The sequence below is a fragment of the Zonotrichia leucophrys genome, chromosome 6 (assembly GCF_028769735.1).
Source record: "Zonotrichia leucophrys gambelii isolate GWCS_2022_RI chromosome 6, RI_Zleu_2.0, whole genome shotgun sequence".
NCBI classification, from domain to species: Eukaryota; Metazoa; Chordata; class Aves; order Passeriformes; family Passerellidae; genus Zonotrichia; species Zonotrichia leucophrys.
This window is the reverse complement of record NC_088176.1, coordinates 30,571,864-30,592,347: the sequence shown is the minus strand read 5'-3', so window position 1 is coordinate 30,592,347 and position 20,484 is coordinate 30,571,864. Positions and strand designations below refer to the sequence as shown.

General features: G+C 41.1%; 1 protein-coding gene across 9 annotated transcripts in view; it reads right to left on the bottom strand.

The window, feature by feature from the left end:
- The window catches only part of PCDH15 (protocadherin related 15), a 634,585-nt gene that overhangs the window by 519,904 nt on the left and 94,197 nt on the right, over nucleotides 1–20,484 (bottom strand). For all 9 annotated transcript variants that reach the window (XR_010440717.1, XR_010440719.1, XR_010440716.1 and 6 more), the window contains exon 2: nucleotides 2,491–2,733. The gene's annotated coding sequence lies outside the window, so the exon portion shown is untranslated. The remainder of the gene's footprint in view (nucleotides 1–2,490; nucleotides 2,734–20,484) is intronic.

Below are 20,484 nucleotides of genomic sequence, written 5' to 3'. Positions count from 1 at the left end.
TCTACAGCTCCTACTCCAATCCTCCCCTAGGACTGGAGTGCAAACCACAGCTACTGCTGAGGGAACACCACAATCCAGCCAGCTTTTCAAAGAGTTTGGTTGAGAACAGCATGAGATAAGCATTTTATTTCCATGATTGAAAACTGATTTTAACATAATTGCTTTTCACCTTTTTTTGTGTGTGTGTGTGTGTGATAGTTTTGTATAGGAGGTATCTACAAAAGTGAACTTCTATGTAGCTGACAATTACAGTCAGTAATCTCAATCTCATCTCAATCTATCTTCTCATCTCAATCTCAATCTCATCTCAATAATCTCATCTTAAAAATAAATCTCAAAATTATAAAAACTCTCAAATTAGCAAAACAAAAGCACCTGCAGCGTGGTATAGATTATAGAAGGCTACACTGGAAAACATTATTTCACAAAATTATTCCAAAAGTTTGCTGCAACTCTGAGTTTCTGAGGCATTTTTACTTATAGTGGTTGCATTAAATAAGAGCAGTACTGAAAACAGGCCCATGGGAAAGACCTTTCTGGATCAACTGTGAGCTAACAATTTCTCCAATTGGTTGACATGACTCATTTTATAATAGAATAAATATTTTCAAACTTTCCTGTTTCTGAGCATTTTGCTTTCTATTTACATTCATAAGAGAGCAACACCTGCAATGCTAAATAGAAAAATGTCAATAAACAGAATTCCTTCATGTTTGCCATTTTGCACAAATACAACCTGGATGTAGTTTAATCCTTGTTAGGCCTTACAAAATTAAGTTAAATGTAAACTATAAATAATGACCAGCCTGCTCCATTTGAATTTTCTGGGTTTTTCTGTGTCATCATTTGACTTTGTAAACGACAGTGATTTTGGGACATGCTCTTAAACAGCAACATTAAAAGTAGCTTACAACTTCCTGTCTAGGTCGATTGCAAACCGGTTGTGTCCACAAAAATAAAGGAATTTTCTGCCTAGATAACACCTAACCTAGCACAGGATGAACCTGTGGAATTTTGTGTGCAAGTTTCCATGAGCTGATGGTGCTGGGAAGGATTTGCTGCTCCACTCCTGACACAAAGGAGGGTTTATTGCTGACTGCCCCTTGGAACTGAAAGCACAGGTACAACCCTAAAAACCTCACAGCAATTTAATTTTCTATTAACTCAATCAAGAAGGAGTATCAGCTAGGAGAGAATGTGCTAAAATATAACATATAATATTAAAAAACAACTAAACAAAGAAAAAAAAACAGAAATAAACTATTTAAATGTTGCTTTTTGAATATATTTGGAGATCTCACTGAGAATCACCAACACAAACGTTAATTAACCAGGCTGGCTGACAAAGGAAACAGATGTGAGTACAGTAATCTTGTGCGCTGGAATTAATTACATCAAATTTTAGGTGATGACACAAATAAAGGTCAGGTTGTACTGCTGAGATGATCAAGAACACAAACTGCAAATCTATTGCAACATTTAATAACCCCCCATTCCCCACAGGGCAGGAACCCTTTCAGGCAGCTGTGTGATGAGCAAATACTTAAATGTCACACCTGGAAAATTACCCAACCTGTGCCTCCCACATCAGATGTTTCCCTTTTAAAACCCAACGGGAGCAGCTCTGTTTCTGATGCATGGAAGACAATTCACACTCTCTTTCTAATTGCCACTAATTGCCAGCTACAATTTTATCCACAATTTCAACCCTGAAAAGGATGCTTTCCATCAGCTGCAAACAGAGAAGAAAAGGCTGGAAGGGAACATTACTCTCATGTGTTTGGATATCCCCTGCAAAGTCCAGTTAAGAATGTTTTAGCCAGCCCACAGCGGCATTTCCTGAATTCTACAGAGTTGTGATTTAAAAGCATTGAGTAATGTGATAGCTGATACAATCTTCAAGCTATTTTTGAAAACTTCATTCTTACTCTCCATTTCCATTCTGTATTTATCTGATTTCAGCCTCCTACAAGGATCCTGACCTGCTCCTTTCTGTCACTTCAATCTGCCTCCACTATTCAAGCATTTCATTCAATCTCTGCACCTCCAACCTGTCAGCTCCTTAGAAAACTTTATTCCCATGATATTTGATCCCCAGAACCAACATGAAATGAAACATTAGGTAAATTTACCAAACTTAAGCAAATTAACATAAGAGGTTCCACGGCAAACTTTATTAAAGATATGTATTAGAGACAAATCACAAGGTTGGATATCAGGAGGAATTTTTCCCTGGAAAAGGCACTCAGGAATTGGAAGGGGGACAGTTGTGGAGTGCCCAGCCCTGCAGGTGTCCCAGGAAGGGCTGGAGGTGGCACTCAGTGCTCTGGGCTGGGCACAAGGTGGGCACTGGGCACAGCTGGGACTCCAGGGGCTGGCAGGGATTCTCCAGCCTCAGTGACCCTGGGATTTTCTCCTTTATTATTAAAAAAGTGCATTCTTTGCATCTAACAGCTACTCCAAAAAATGAAATTAAAGAAAGCCCCTCACCTTTCATCCCTGGGTTGGTGTGTGGCTTCCAATGAAAGCTCCAGCTGACTGCACTGTATTCCTCCTTCTCCTCTGGGCTCTTTTTTCCTTCCACAGCTCCCCCAGCCTTGCTTGTCAGCTGCTCCTTATTCCATGGCCATGCAGAAGCACCCAGGGCATCATCCCAGAGCAGCTCACTCGTCCTCCCCCTGTGCTGGCTCAGCAGGCTCCTCCTGGTGCTGCAGGCAGGGAGAAGCCCATGCTCTGTGGGAGAGAAAGCCAGGATATCAGGAAAAAAGCCAGGGAAGCTCAGAAGTCACAGCCATGTAGCCACAGACCTCTATTCATAGAGAGCAGGCAGGCACAACTTCCCAAGGATATTTCCTAGGAACCTCAGAGAAAGAGAAAACAATTCTTATTATCTCTATTCCCTGCCCCTGTTGTTTTTGCACATGTGGAATGTGTTAGGAAGATTGTTTACCTGAAACGGAGTTCTTAATTGGAATCTGGTGATGGTTGTTTATTAATATTAATTGGCATAGTGGGTCAAAGCTGTGTCCTGGCTGTCTCGAGACAGCCACAGCATTTTCTTTAGTATTCTTTAATAATCTTTGTAGCACAGTATCTCGTTAATATAATATAGTATTAATGTAATATAGCACAGTTTTAATAAAGCCAACGTTCAGCATTCTGAATCATGGAATCAGATGCCAATCATTCTCTGCTGAGGGGTTGCCTGTTTCTACTACACAACCAGACCTGGAATGTGACACAGCTGGGACAGAACAGCAGAGAATGATCCCAAGGGAGGTGCCTTCCAAACCAGCAGTGGCTCTTAAAACCAAAGAAATCACTTGGCCCTTCTTCTCCCCCAGCCTCTTTCTAGGTATTTCAGACTGGCAATGAACAGCTACAAAAATCCCAGAATGGTTTGTGTTCAAAACAATCCCCTAAACCATCCCCAGAATGGGTTAGGTTGGAAGGAACCTTAAAGATCATCTTATTCCAAACCCTCCAGCAATATTTCCTAGAAAAAAAAAAGAGTCCTGCCCATTGCTCTGCTCCTCAGATGGGAAAAAAAGCCTCTAAACTCTTACTTCTCTGTATTAACTACAGCTTAAAACCTTATGTGCCTTCAGCAAACCCCAAGTGATCTTAAAGAGAGGTTCAGGGGCAGTCACCAGAACGCAGAAAACACAACAGGAAAGTTTCTTGTTTGTTCTCATCAGAACAAGGGGTCACCTTAAATAAAGACCATTTTATGAAGATATTCCAAAATATTATGGAAAATATAAAGTGCAAGGCTTATTTTTCAATTGACAAGACCAGTAAGATATAAAAATTGCGAGCTAAAACTTCTTTAAAACATCAGAAAAGCTTGCATTTCTCAACAGCAATAGGTTCTAGGAAAAACTAAGTGAAAAACCAGTGAAATGAGTTTTTAATATGCAGTTAATGGGCAGATGATGATTGGCACAGAGCCACAGCACCAGCCTGGGGGCTGCAGCAGGCACAGGAGCCTCGAGCTGAGCTGGAGCTGCTGCATCAACCAAGGTGGAAGCACAGGATGGTCTGAACCAACAGCTCTTGTTGTTTGGAAAAAAAAAAAAAATCACTTTTTCTTAATTAAAAAAATCAATTAGAAATACTTTTTATATATAAATAAGATAAAACTTTGGTCCAAATTGTGAGAAAAAACCCTGTACAATGCCATGGCTGAAAGCCTTGGGAACACAAACTATAGGATGAGTTTGGCTGGGAAGGAAGCAGGGCAGAACAGTGGAGTTACTTTAACCAAGCAGGAAATCGTGACTGAAACAAATTTTTGTCTTCCAAATTAGGGCAAAAAATACTCTAAAACTGCTATAAATATTCTGGAGTTAATAAATAAGATTTCTATTATTCTATATAAGAATTCTTCTTTATAAGAATTCTTAATTCTTAAATGAATTCTTCTTTATAAGAATTCTTAATTCTTATACGAATTCTTCTTTATAAGAATTCTTAATTCATATACAAATTCTTCTTAATAAGAATCTTATTAATTTATTAAAAAATAAATCCTATCAGAAATAAGTTCTCTAATTCTTTGCCAGAGGGATGAGTAGAGATGGCTGTGTAAGGAGCTGATGTTGAGGAACAATAATCCCCTTGGATGTGAAGGAACCTGGAGCCACTGACAACACAAAACATCCCTCAGCCATGGGTCACATGCTTCAAATTATTATTATATAATACTCATTAAATTGAGCAACACTTCAGGAGAAAGCTAATGCTGCTCCAAAGTAGGAAATGCTCCAATATAGGAAAAGCACAAACCAGAACTTTTCTAAAGTTTCTGAAACAAGTTACCCACAAAATTCACGCGTAGGGAGTGAAGGTGTTGGAAACATCAGTTTTGGAGCTACTGAGCCAGGATTAATTCAACTCTGATGCACAGATTTGCCATGAAACCATCAGGAATCACTCCTTTGCTCCTGCCTTAGGCTCAACACTAAAGGGGGAAGAATAAAGCAAATGGTCCAGCCAGAACTTCTGAATTCTTGGATTCCTGACTTCCATAAAGAACCCTTTGATTACAGCACGCAGAGATGTGGATAACCCCGGTGGCAAAGGCCGTGCAGCTCAAAGAGAAAGATTCCTCCCCAAAACAAAGGCTGGCTCTCCATCACAAATATTCCCCACTCTCCTCCCCTGGTGACAAAGAGAAAGCAGCAGCAATTGCACAGGAGCTGCTCGCAGACAAGTGACATTTAGCCCAGTGTTCCTCCTGTCGCTGGCAATCTTCCCCCGCTCCGCTGTGCTCACATTAATAAAGAATTCAGAGGTGAGCAAGAGCTCCTCAGAATATGTCAAGGACTGGGGGAGAAAAGCAGCATCAGGGAGGAAAATCCATTAGAAAAATGAAAAACAAGATCAAGCCAACCATGAATCTCACGCTGCAGGACTACCAGGTTGCCTTATTAAATTGCGTGTAAGGAGAAAAATAAATGAGAGGGGTGAAATTAGGAGAAGCAGAGACCTCTGCAGTACTGAAGCATCTGAAAATCTCCAGGAATCCAAATAACATATTAAAAGAAAAAAAAAAAAGAGAAATTTAATTCTATTTCCAGCCATTTTCTCTACCAAATCTGCACATGAACATATCCTCAGTTTTCCAGAGCTGTAAGTGTGTACCTCATGTGTGTGGGAAGAAAGAGAGGCTCTAATATTAAGGCATTTGTTCCAAAAACTTCTCTTCTTCCCTGTTTTCACCTGCCAGACTTCCCTGTCTGATCCATCTTTCCCTCTCCTTCAAGGGTTTGGGTTCAGCAAGGATGTGGTCAAGAAAATCCTTGAATGCTCACCCCAGAGCAAGAAATTTGGGCAGGAGATAATAGACTAAGCAGCCTGCAAAGTGCAAAGGTTCAGAAGTCTCAGGTGCTCAACTAAATCCAGAGGTGAGACCTTAATTAAACCATCCAATTGCTTTATGATTCAGAATCGAAGTACAGCATGCCCCATCCTCTCCTATTTCCATCAAGTACATGTCCTGGACATAAAGGGCTCCAGTTAATTAAGAAGGATTGTTGAAATCATGTAAAGCATCAGAAAAAAAAAACCTCAAAGGTAGGGTCATTCATCTTGAAAGGGAGCATAAAAAATTAACAAAATCACATTGCAGCACTCGAGGGGAAAAAATTGAATGATGCCCATTCTTAACTTAAAATACTTTGCACTTAAAACTTTGCAGACTTGGGTTCCCAAATGGGAAATAGATGTGCTTTGGACCCCAGTAAATACAGCATAGACTGTTTCACTACATGCCTGTTCATTAACATTTATGAATATATTAATTAGAGCAATCCTTAACTCTGCTCACAGTACAAAAACACTGCATACATTTAAAATCGACTGAAACCACATTAAAACCTTCAAATTTAAGGATGAGAGTTGCCAAGGTTCAAAGAGCAGGGGTACCAAAACAACTGGCTAAAAGTGTTCCAAATAAACCAATACAGAGAGCAGAATATTTTAAATATATTTTAAATTTAACATCAGAATATATAAATCTATATATCAGATAATATAAATCCATATATTGGATTATATAAATCTATATATCAGAATATATCAATCTATATATCAATATATAAATATTTTATATTCAATATTTTATATGTAATATCAGAATATTTTTCCTGTACAAAGCTGACTGTATTAATGAAGTTGTTTCCTATGAGAAGACATACAATAATTTGAGTCATTTTAAAGTAAAAGGTTAATGGATATAAATTACCAGAACTGGTAGAGACAAATCATCTCATTAAGCCCGCTGACATTCCAGGATTCAGTTGTAACAGAACTGCACCAATCAGTGATCCAGCAGCCTCTAATTAATTTGTTTTCTCAGCCATTACCAGCTGTGAGAAGGAAGGAAAGTTTCCCAAAGCCAATGCTTCATTTTGGGGGGGAAACCCAGGGATGTTTTCAGACCAGGGGAACAGAGCCTTGTGAAGAGATTTCCTGAGATCAGCACAAACCATTTAAACAAACAATTCTTGTCCTGCTCAGAAATGAGATGTGGACGTGACCAGGGGCAGACCCTGGTGATGGATCCAAATCCAAGTAAAGAATGGCAGCTCCATAGGAAGAAGCCCTTTCCGGGAGCACTTTTGTGACTCAGTCCCTACATCTCCTCTTTGTTCTCCTCTCCAAGCCTGTCTTCTGGCAGGAATTCTCCCTCCCAGAGTGCTGCTGGCATCTCATCACTGATACATCTGCCTCAAGCCAAGGCTTTCTTCATCTTAATGTAAAGAGATCCATCAGCAGAAAAATGCCAAATGATCTAGCTGTCCTCAGAGGTGACCAAACCTCCATACTGGATTTCTTATTTAACTGATTTCATCTAGAACAACTCCAGATTACAGGTTCTCCCTAACACCTTCCATTCTTTCTTTGCTCCACCACAAACCTCCCCAAACCCAGAAAAATGAATATATCTATTTCATTAATGCTTGACTAACAGCACCAGTCAGTGCAACTGCAGAAATACTTCATTTTTTACAACTAAACACAGCAGTAGTTCTGTTTTCAGTTGGCACAGCTAAAACAGTTTGCTTGGATTAGTATATTTGAAGTAATCTGGTTAATAACTGCCCAAATGGAGATGATGTTGAGCTGGGTGTTGCAGCAGCTGAAATTAGACAGATCCATTACAATATTGCTCCCATTTTAACTCCAAGCAAGGCCAAGTTTTGTACCTAAAGCTGTGAAGCAGAGTCCTGTTCATACACATAGGAATCATCTTCCTAATCTTCACACTTCTTAGAAGAAATCCTACTGGCAAAAACTTCATCTGGAAATCTCTGGAATTCCTCAGAGCACATCATCCACTATGAAACTCTGGATGTGAGAAAATGGTTCAGTTTTGGCCTTAGCAGAAATTTGAATGCCAGGGCTATACTTGAGTCTTTTCACAATATATGTGAATGCCCTGGGTCTGGTTAAAGGGATCTGTCACAGAATTGTCCTTCACAGAATCCCAGAATGGTTTGGTTTGGAAGGGACCTTAAATCCCATCCAGTGCCACCCCTGCCATTTCATGGCAATGGTTTTGCTCTAGTCTGTGCTGTGCAATTTAGGAAAAACCAATTCCAGTCAGCCTATGAAGTTACTTAAAGCAGGAGCAAAGGATTTTCAGGTGTACCTGGTTTCAAATACCTTCTACACCTGAACATGTGCTGGTATTTTAATGTAAATCCATTGCACATCGTCTGTTTTATCCTTAGAAATTTCAGACTTTCCCTTGAAGACTATTGAAATACAAACTTCGAGATAGAATATTGAAATAAAAAACTTTGAAGCAGGCTGAATCATAACCCATTTTACAGAGAAATCCAGAGCTGTGCAGCCACATACCCTGAAGGGGCACGACCAGCTCACTTCTCCTCATGCCCCTCAACAGAGTTAAGAGCTGCACCTCAGACACCCCAGCAATTTTCTGCTTCACAAACAGCAATAAATGACAGAGCTTCTGCAGGGCCATGGGATGGCTGTGCACATAAATATAGATACACTCTGTTTGCTCTGTGACTGAGCACCTGAAAAGCAGCAAGACAAGGAAAAATTAACTTTTCAAGAACAGCATGAAATGCACCACAAGAATATTCAGCATTTCCTCTGTTCAATGTACTGTGTTCCACACAGAACACAAACCACCAAAGTTATGCAAGTTAAAGCTTTTAAGGGAAATCTCAAAGTTGGCCTCCACGATTCTTATTGCATTTTAACATTCTGAGTATGTTGCCTGCTTCTGACATTTATCAAGCAAAAGAGTTTAACCTGGAGCCAGAATTACATTAAAAACAAACAAACACAACCCAAACTAAACAACAACAAAACCAAAAATCCCCCAGCAAAGATAAAAACTAAAATAAAAACCAAACCAAAATAAAACCCCCCACCTGAAAATACTTAACCCCTGGCAAACTGACCTAAAACTCCCCATTACACCTTTTCTCATTGGAACTTTAAATCCAAATTAAATCAAAATAAACATGGGGATTTCCTGCAGACACACTCCCAGCACGCCTCATTCTGAGCTAAGTTTTAAGGGTGTAAGTTTAGCTGTCAGTGCTCTGAAGTAAACAAATATTAAAGATTAAGGGTCTCCTCCTATGGTTGTGGCGTTTACTCAGCTCATAAACACTTCATAAAGTCAGCTGGGCGCAAAGGCACAGAGTTTATCTCTAACATGACATTTAACTTGAATCTTACTGGAAGCAATGATCAAAATTCAGATTATTTAAATCCCCATGAATCATGGCTGCAAACCTCGACCTTCTCAATACTTCTGACTGTACCAGCAATTAATATCTTCTGTATTGAGTCTATTCACCAGGTGGAGAGAATCTAAAATTATCCCTGCTCTCAAAGTGCTGATTCCTCTGTCTGCTGCACAGGCAGCTTTCCTGCTCCTCATCTGCAGGGAATCCTCTGCCTGGTGCCTCCACATCCCAAATTCAAAGAGAGACTTCAAATGATGTTCTGGCATTTCTCCAGCATTAACTCTGACTCAGTCAATTCAGCAGGGAAAATGCCAAATTTGACTGAGCTGCTCAGGGGGTGGGGATGGCAGAGCCCTCCCCTCTGCCTGCATTTATTGCAAACAATTTTCAGACATGTTTTCCTAACCAAATTTGATTTTGTCAACATATCCAGTGGGTTTACAATACAGGTATTGTTGCTGGAAATGTCAGTGCTCTAAATGTGATTCCTGATGTAGCCTCTCATAGGATATTGAGAAAGAGCCAAGTAAATTTGTTCTTTCTATCTAAATGTCAGTTTAGGTGTAAAAACCCCTAAATATCATGAAGAGAAGAAGAATGTGCACTGTGTGTCTAATGTGATGACTTGGATAAGAAACAAAATTAAATCTGTTTTGTGTGAGAATACTGAACCTTACAGCGGAGGATGTCAACAGCCCCTCCATAAAAGGAAATGTATATTACTGATATAAATAATTTTACAAGACTCTTTTTATTGTTATCATAAAACCTCAAAAACATGATGGAATCAAAGCCATATTAGAGTTTAAAATACCATAAACCAGAAGCTGTTATATCCCTGGCATACAGGATAGTTTAAAGGAAGACATGATCACTAAATCAAATTTTTTCTTGCATCAGTAATAGGAGAAATGTGTTTTCATCATACTCCCCATCCAAGATCCTCCACAAAAGTCAACATTTATAAAAAATATTAGAGGGAAGTTGGGGTGTGTACATTGGTTATGGAGGTGGGGACTGAAGGTAGGATGGAGAGATGGGTGCTAAGGGCCAGCCAAGGCAGGAACTGCCCTGCCCAAAGAGCCAAAAATCTGGGAAGGTGACATTCCATGGATGAGACAAAGGAAGTTTAGAGTTTAAAATGCCATATTAGAATTTAAAATACCATAAACCAGAAGCTCTTATATCCCTAGCATACAGGATAATTTAAAGGAAGACATGATCACTAAATCAAAATTTATCTTGCAGCAGTAATAGGAGAAATGTTTTCATCATCAACTCCCCATCCAAGATCCTCCACAAAAGTCAACAATGCCTCCATTTATAAAAAATACTGGAGGGAATTTGGGGTCTTTGCATGGGTAAATAATTGGTTATAGAGGTGGGGAGTGAAGGTAGGATGGAGAGGTGAGTGCTCGGGGCCAGACAAGGCAGGAGCTGTCCTGCCCAAAAAGCCAGAAAGGATCTGGGAAGGTGACATTCCATGGATGATATGAAGCAAGTTTAGAGTTTAAAATACCATATTAGAGTTCAAAATACCATAAACCAGAAACTATTTTATCCCTGGCACACAGGATAGTTTAAAGGAAGACATAATCATTAAATCAAAATTTATCTTGCATCAGTAGTAGGAGAAATCTGTTTTCATCGTCAACTCCCCATCCAAGATCCTCCACAGAAGTCATAAATGCCTCCATTTATAAAAAGTATTGGAGGGAAGTTGGGGTGTTTGCATGGATAAATAACTGGTTATGGAGGTGAGGACTGAAGGTAGGATGGAGAGATGGGTGCTCAGGGCCAGCCAAGCCAGGAGCTGTCCTGCCCAAAAAGCCAGAAAGGCTGGGAAAAGAGAGGCTGGAAAGGTGACATTCCATGAATGAGACAAAGCAAGTGCAGACAGTGATGCTGAGAGCCACCTGCAGGGATGTGCAGATGGACCTTGCCTGTGTCAGAGCCTGAGCAATCACTGTGATGGATGGGAGGCAGCAGGAGGAGATGTGGAGCCACGGACCCGAGGGGCACATCCTGGCTCTCCACACAAAATGATGGATACCTGCTGCATGCTCATCTGCAGGAGCAGCAACGTGGGGCTGCAGCTATTAATGCTGGGAGGAAATTGGTTCAGACTCCTTGACAGCCACTTAAAAAAGCAAAATAGAAGACTAGGAAACAGAGGAAAAAAGCCAAAAAGAAAATCGAGTGTTTGTAAAACCCACGGTGCAAACTTGTCGCACATAATTCTTACTCTTCCCACGTCAACAAGTGGATCAGGGATTTAGAAAGGGTTTAAGGATGGGAAAGAAAGCTGCAACCTGATGCCTCTCAGAGGGATGAGAGAGGTGTGGCACAATCAAAGCAGAGAGTGACAGCTCAGCCTTGGGATCAGAGCACCCACAGCAGTTCCAGACAAACAAAAGGCTGGAGGCTTTCCTGCATGGCCTGTAAATAGGCAGAGGAACTTGGCTCCAAGTTCCATGAGTTCCCTGGGCCTAAAAGGACTCTCAAGATCCATGTGGAAGCCAAACCTCATGGATATACCTCTGGCTTCCCAGTTGCCACAGTGTGTGGAGTCTGAGAGAGCTTGCTGAAGAATTATTATTGTACACTTGATCTAAACTCACATTGTCATGCTGCTTACCAAGGGAAGAACCCTAAAAATGACAGAAAAGTAGGAAAAGAGAAGAGAGGATTCTTTATCTTGATCTCAGAGTGGCTGAGAGGCAGCTGGAGTGTTCCATCACTGGAGGGAACTGAAGAACTGGTTTGTGGCTGCACTGGTGAATCCCACCAAGACCCTCTTGGACACCCCCTGGACCCAGCAGGTCCTGTCCCTGACCCTCCTCTGTGATCTCTGCCCCCAGTCCTACTCCAATCTTCACCCAAGTGCCCTCTGCACTCCTTTAGGACTGGCACATCCCCTCACTCTTTTTTGTTAATCAAGACAATTTTGTGATCCCATCAGCAACCGCTGGGCCAGAGCATCCTCACCCGAGTCAGCACCAAAGGTTGCTCAACACACAGACGCATGAGAATGAGCAAACACTGTGAAACAGACAGCTTAGATGGGGTTGGAGGATCTCCCCTTGCAGGATCCCTGCCCCTCATGGCTCAGCTTCTAAATTCCAGGCTAGAGGTTTCATCTGCTCAAGGTTACCCAGATTTCTGAACCAGACTCCAGTCTCATGTAAGATTTTAATTGCAAAGCTTTGCACAAACAGATTTGTTTTTCTTGGTTCCACTGCATTGTAAATAATAAACCTCCCTCTATAACACCTGAAAGCTTATTATGTGCTTCAGTAAAACTGTTCATAATTATTCAAGTTATCTGATTATGTTTGCCCTTTTGTGTATTTGAGCACCTCAGAAAGACAGAAGGTATTAAAGCATTTACAAACCAGGCAACTAATTTATTTTCACATCATTTGCCCTCCCATACTGCATATTATTATATGCAATCAGTCACCTAAACTACAGGATGCCCCCATTTTCTATATTCCTGAATGGCCAATAACATCAGCTGTAAGGAGGATTTCTATTGAACACTGATACTCTTGTTTGGACATGAATACCCTGTGTCTGTGCAGATATAGATCCCCACAGAAGGAAACCTTGTTCCCTGAATACTGGATAAAACAAAAAAGCCCCATCAGAAATGCTTGCAAGGAGCCTGAGCGTGACTGATAAGGGAGCTGTATAAATCTCCAGCAGCCACTTGCCAACTTCATTCTGAAACATTCAGCTGATTCCAACTGCAGATTATGACTTTTCTCCAACCATCCCCCTTTTTTCATCTTCTGCTAAAAATATTCATTTCCCCAAAGCAGCAGAGAGGCAGCCCAGTACACCCAAACTTGGATAAATCACAGGCGTTGATTTAATCTCACGCAAGCGAAGCTTCCCGCTGTCCTTTTAAAACAAACAAGGAGGGCTCAGAGGCTTGCACATAATCACTGAATTACAAAGAACAGATGTGAAACATTAACAAGGAAATGCTTATGCTGGCAAGGAGCAAGGACTATAAAACAGCACGCACTGTACCCAGCCAGACTGGCTTTTCCATGACTCATACTTATGAGATTACAAACAAGAAGGAACAAAAATTAAATGGTTCATTTGACTGGGCCTAATACACTTTAGTTACTTTAAATTAACTGGTAATTGTGCCATTTCTTACCCTTGTTCTTTTCCTTCTGACTTCTTGTTGGAATGCCTTGATGGAGGGGAAATTATTACAAGCCCCACGCAGCTCCTATCTATGCATTTACCTATCCTAAATTCATGATTAGTGCAAGCATTCCCTACAAAACATGCACTCATTTCTCTGAAATAAAACCACCCCTCTGTCAATTGCCTGTTCATCCTGTTACTGCACCGAGTATGCGCCAAGGATTAATTTTTCTTTTTTTTTTTTTTAACCAGTTCTACAAAGATTTTATCCCGTTCATTCCCTGAGCAGCCTGGGATAGTGCAAGCTATCCCTGCCCATGGCAGGGGGGTGCAATGAGATGAGCTTTAAGGTTCCTCCCTACCCAAACCACGCTGAGGTTCTGTGATATTGCCAGGCCTATTTCTCACCCTGCACTGACAGAGGGAGAGAAAAGGAGTCACTGCTTTTCATAGTTGTGGCTAATACAGGAGGGTGTCCAAGTCATATTATCAATAACCTCATATGGATAACAGAGATGAAGAACCACTCTGAAGTGTAGGACAATGAAGGCTCAAATGCAAATAGCAATTGAAATTCATTGCATTTTAATTAACATAAAAACCCCACTGCTTTCCTCTCATATTTTCTATTTCTATGCCTGTCCTACTAACACACTGTCATCGCTCAAGCCACTTTGTGGTTTACTGACCCCATGGCTTGGGTTGCAAGAAATGAAAAAGAACTTGGCTCCTGCATGATTTGATGGTCACATCACATTTACAGGATCTGGACATTGATGATCCCTGTGGGTCCCTTCCAGTTCAGGAAATTCTGTGATTCCAAAAAAAGGAACACATGTGCTAAGGGGAGATTGCTGCCCATCATGGTGCCAGGGAGAAAACAGGACCAATTTCATACAAACAAAACTTTCCCACTTGTCCCTATTACAAGTACTTTAAGATCTTCATATTATGTCCTGTTGTTGTTCAAAATACATAAAAATTAATGCCTTAACTACTTGGTTGTAAGGACACAAGCAAAATCAACACACTCAGTTTGAAAAGAATCATAACCTGGATGGAGCATGTTGGGAAACTTCTCCTGCTCCAGCTGCTGATGAATGGATCTACTTAGGTGTTATTGTTAAATTAGTTTTTCTCATAGACATAAGACCTCTATTATTTATATTATATACACTATAATTATATGTATAATATAATTGGATACTATATGATATAATAGTATATACAATATAAAACAGAGATATTTAGTTCTCACAGAGATAAGATCTCTATTATAAAATATAACATTTATAATATAATATATACTATAATATGTATAATACAATTAGATATTACATAATTTAATAATATATATAATACAAAATAGAGATATCTATTTCTCACAGAGATAAGATCCCTATGATAATATATAACATTATATTATAATATATACTATAATATGTATCATATAATTAGATGTCATATAATAAAATTTTATATATATGTAATATAAAATAGAGATATGTATTTCTCACAGAGATACCCATATGTTAATGCAGAATTTCTCATTATGACCAACTTGGATTAATTTTTGAGAGCACTTGGGACAGATTTTCTTCCTATTACCCACTGGGAATGAGAAGGACTGAGGCAGTGAATGCCTTAATTTTTTACAAATCATCATCATTTGGTAAATTCTGGCAGTGATTATTTCAGCATATCTATTAAAAATTCAGCCTTTATTTGCAATCAGAGTCTCTCAGGCCTCCTTGTGCCTTTATCTCCCATATTGAAGAGTCCTTCAGCCTCACATCATCCCTAAGCTCTCATGCCCACAGAAGTCGAATTAAATCACTTCATGCCTTTTTCCTTCAACAAGGAATGGTAATTCACTTTTGTCTTAGAGCAAATCGAGCACCCTCAAATCACTTCTGTGTCTCTTTCCAGCACAATGTTGAAACTCCATTCAGATTTTCCAGCCTAGGAATGACCTTGCCACTACTTCCTATGGAAATACCCCCACTTGTGAGCCCAGGCTGATGTTGCCCTGTATTTATTGAGTATTATTACACATATCCATAAAGGCCTGTTCCTCACACCACTAGAGAAATTACAGACAAATTTGACTGGTTGCAGCCTTTTAGACTGATAAATTTTGGGCAGTAAGGGAATGAACAGATCATTATGTTTCTTAGTCTTCATAAAGAAGAGCACTGGAGCAGTTGAGAACTGGAAGAAAACTCCCTTTACCAACCTGAGGGAGCAGCACAGGGGAGAGACAGAAGGTGATCAAAGAAAGGAGAAAAAAATTTTAAAAGCTGAAGTAAAAACCCTGTTTTGTTTCATTGTTTAATCACATTTATAATTAAGAGTCAGAACCAGCATCTCAGAGCTCAGTTATGGCCCTGGTGAGGAATTCCACAGCCCTGAAATTCTCCTTTACCCTTCCCAACCCAAATCCTGATATTCATAATCCTATTTGAACAGAGCTTTAAAATTCATGATTTGTGCTCAAATTCAGAAGAAATGTTGAAATAAAATGGCAAGAAAAGACACAAAAAGCAGCCTCCCAGCTGCAATGGACTTTCCAGCTCAGTTTCAATGCCAAGATTTTTAATTTGCTCAAGGCTAAGAGAGCCTGAACACTTCACATTTCAGTGCTTCTGCAGCTCCTTTCACACCTGAGCTGCAGTAAAATGCACAGAATGATGGTAGCACCTGTGTTATTCAGCGTACATTTTCCCTACTGGCACAAATGCACAGCGCCATTCAAATTAAGACTTCATACCAAGATGGCAAATTTCCCAAATCACCCCCTTAATCTCTCCTATCCACTAGATAGAAAAGAAAAGGTAATTAAAACCCACAATATGAACAATAACAGAACATTCCACCTGTACAAGGAGAAGAATCGATGTACAAAGACAAGAGAGAAATGGAAAACATTAAAAAACAAATTTAAAAAAATTCAAGTGCTCAACTAACAAATTGGTTTCTGCACAGAGATCTACAGGGCATTAACTTTCAGGGATCACAGCACTGATTTTCTCACAGAAGCAAAACAACTATTTACAGTCATTGGGATCCTTCAGCACACTGAATTATGCAGCTGGCAAAGCACAAGACAGGAACAAGCAGGTGTTGTGTCCATCAAGACCATGGACATGACCCCCAAACAATTCCTCAACAAAGTCTAAAAATATACTGTAGTTGAAACATCAAATTGTTAATAAATGTCCCTTTTTATTATAAGGTACCAGGGAGAATTAGAAAGCGACTCAGGATTCATAGGACAATTCCTGAAGCAGAAAAGAGATGAAAACTTGTTTTTACAGTGTTACCCTGCAGAGTTGGAAAGAAAAGGCTCATAAACCACCAGGCCAAGCAACATCTGCATGAAGCACCTGGAGTGTAGACACAACAGGGGACATCACCTGCAGGCAGCCCAGAAATCAGTGCAGGGAGCAGGACAATCAAACTGGGTCATTGCTGCTAGAGTACCCTGTGTGCTCCCTTTATCCACCTTCTCCTGCTCTGGATGTCCAAATTGTTTCAGGAACACATGGAAAATTTGGCTGATTATCAGTTTCTCTGGGTCTGGATTGAAGGCACTTGAGATGATAGCTTCATGTTCAGACTCAGGTGTTTATTATTTCTTATCAGTAAAACAGCCTCACTACTGTGAGTTCAGCAGCTTTTCATTAGAAGGCACAAAATAGCAACAGTCTTTTGTTCCAAGGGCTTTTAAGACTAAACTGTCCAGTTAAGAGCTGACACCTGGATTATTTTCCCTTTTAACCCAATAACTGATCCCACAGAGCTGCAATGGGGACTTTTCTGCCCAATTACAAAATGCCACCCAAACCCATGGAGAAGGAGGAAGAAGAGCATGAAGGAGAAACCCAGGTGACACCCTGTGGCCTCCATCTTGCTTCCATCCACAGCACACTAAAAATCCAAAACCCTCAATTTCTCACCAAGTGATGCACCTACACTGCTCTCTGTAATCTATTGCACACTTTTGTGGGTTCCAATCTATTCTGGAGTTTAGGAAACTTTCTCCATGAATGAGGGTCAGAGTCAGTGCTGCCCTGGGGGTCAGGGTCAGAGAAATATTCCCAATGCCCTGGGTTTCCACAGCTGATCATGTGAACTTTGAGAGGAATACCTGCTGATCCCATCCCCAGCAAAGGGAGCACAGGGCACAGATCCTCCAACCCTGGGGACACATTTAAAGCCAGGGAGCTGAAGGACACCGGGCTCTGGAAGCATCCATCTCACCCAGCAGGCAGCTCAAGCCCAGACATGACTTTATTTCCAGGATATTATTCCCAGTGAGATGCACAGCAAGCAGCACAGCTGATGGACTGTGCTGTGTCAGCCCTGAGAGTTCAGCCCTGTCTCACCCTTGCAGATGTTTTCAAGGCAGTGACGTGCCCTGAGACAGCCAGGGGGACAGGACAGATGCTGTCACTTCAGGGTCAGGGCTCCCTGGCACCAAAAATCATGTCACTGCTCAGTGACCAGCTCTGAGGCCAGGATAAAACTGTTTCAGCCACTGCTCTTTTCAGAAATGAGCACTGTGTGTCCTGCTGTGGCTGGAATATGTGGAATAATCACAGCTACCCTTTGCCAAGGGTGATTTCCATGGTCTGAAACACAGCCTCCCTGTGAATTTTGTGGCAATCAGATTCTTCTTTGCCTATTTCTGTTCTTCTCCATTTATTTTTGGAGGAGCATTACCAGCATGTGTAATGCAGCAGGGCTGGGACAGGGAAGTCAGGCAGGATAGGAAGGAATAACAGACAGGAATAATTAGTACAACAAAGTGGCACATTCCAGCTCCAGTTCAGGCTATGCTGAGATCAAATCCATGCATCCCAAATTTACCCAGCAGCCAAGCACCCCTGACTAACATCGTCCTGGGGAACAACAAAAGGAGCGTGAAGCTGGTTTGATTTGCATAATATGAATTCTTGGATAACTTGGGGCAGAAAGCAACCTTCAAATCACACTGTCCACCCTGGCTGGGTGACACAGGTGGCCTTGGAACACCAGCTGGCCCTGCAGCAGGATGCTGTGCCTGGAAATGTGGTCAGACAGCTCCAGCACTGTGCAGGGCTGTCAGTGCTGGGCTGAGAGGGGCAGTGTGTGCTGCTTGTGGTGTTAAATCGTGCTAAAATCAGTCTGGCTTGTCCTGACAGAGAGGTAAAGGTGTGGCAGGTGTGGTGAAGTGTTTTCTAAAATTGCTGAAGTGACCCAGCTGACCTGCACACATGTGACAGGGGTCAGTCCTAGAAAAGTGCAGTCCATTTTCCCTAGGGTGGGTTCTTTAACATAATCTCCCCTTGGGGCATGTGGAGATTCCTCCCTTGAGTTTGGGGACAATCCCCAAGGATACCCCTTGAGGCTGAGTCAAAGATTTGCCCATGAGCAAATGGGTTACGTCTGGCTGGGTTACATCCATCTCTGATAATTGGTTCTTTTTGCTGGGTTTAATTAACTCCTTTAATATTGCTTTGCTGTTGCACACTACTCATCTTATACCTTAATCATTTTATCTTTTATCCTGTGCAGTAAATAATTCTGATCACAATAGTTTATCTTATCACTTGTCGTAATCATTTTATATAAACAAATCTGATTTGCCAGCATTAACCTTGCAGGACAAAGTGACCAAGCCTGGGTCTGGGACTGATCCAGCCACCCTCAGGCTCCTGTTGAGGGAGGGGTTTAGAAAGCCAAGGGGTCCTTTTGGAGCCTTGTGACTCACCAGGAGCTTCTCTCAAAATTTTGACTCAAACTTTGAAATTCCCACTCCACCCATGACAGCCCCTCCTCACTCCTTCCTTCTGCTGCCAAACAATCATTGAGGAGACCAAAAACATCCCTGCCCCAAGCAAGCTGAGACAAGGAACAAATCAAAATTTCTGTCAAGTTTGCTTGCAGTGACACAAAGTGTTGCTTCTCTTCCTTCACAGGGAAAGAAGTTCCCTTCCTTCTCACTCCTTTGCCCCTTTGTGCTGGATATATCCCTGGGAAGTTTCTCAAGTTACAGATTTCTCATTTTCCTCAAGTCACAGAAATCAGAGGGAATGTTTGAAGAAGAGAATTTCACAGTGGACTTGTATTTATAATACAAACAGCAGGCAGTGATTGTATTTATGTATTTATACACACACACACATCCACTGCAGCAAATTCTGAACAGCAGGCTCTGTTTGCCAGCCCAAATGTGGCTGCAGCACTGGTCGTGCTCCCACACCCCAGAGATGCATCTCAAGGGTTGGATTTTTTCGGTGCCCTGCTCTTTTCCCTCCAAGAAGGATGCTTATGTTGCACAGCAATCAAAATAAGCTCAAGACTCCTAACAAACATGAAAAGGTGATCAAAATATGTAACAGAAATTAAGAAATAGCATAATTAACAACTAATTCCAGAGGAAGCAAAGAACAAAGCACACATCCCTTTCTGCTTGTGGAAGTACAGGAATGCATAGAAATTGCATTGTCTACTTAAAAAAATGTTTATTAGCTAAAATCCTGCATTTCCCAGGATGTCTTCAATCTTAAATCCCATCCAGTCCCAGGGCAGGGACACCTCCCACTATCCCAGGCTATTCCAAGCCCTGTCCAGCCCTACACTTTGGACATTTCCAGGGATCCAGGGGCAGCCACAGCTGCTCTGGGCACCCTGTGCCAGGGCCTGCCCACCCTGCCAGGGAACAATTCCTAATTCCCAATATCCCATCTAAATCTGTTCTCTAGCAACAGGAAGCCATTCCTCTTGTTCTGGTACTTCAGGCTCTTGTGAAAAGTCCCTCTCCAGCAGCCCCTTCAGGTACTTCAAATCCTCTTTGGAGGCTTGGAAAGGCTCAATAATACCTATCACTAATAATAAATAAGCCCAAACTTCCATCATGGATATATGAACCAATGGAAGCAGTCTCAAATATTTAATGTTTGCTGGGAAAACCTTCCCCAGAAGATCATTAACAAAATGTTAATCTCCACCTAATGCTTTACACCATCAGCCATTAGTAAATTATGTGTACCGCAGGAATTAGCTTTAGCATAGTATTCTCAAATGAGACATG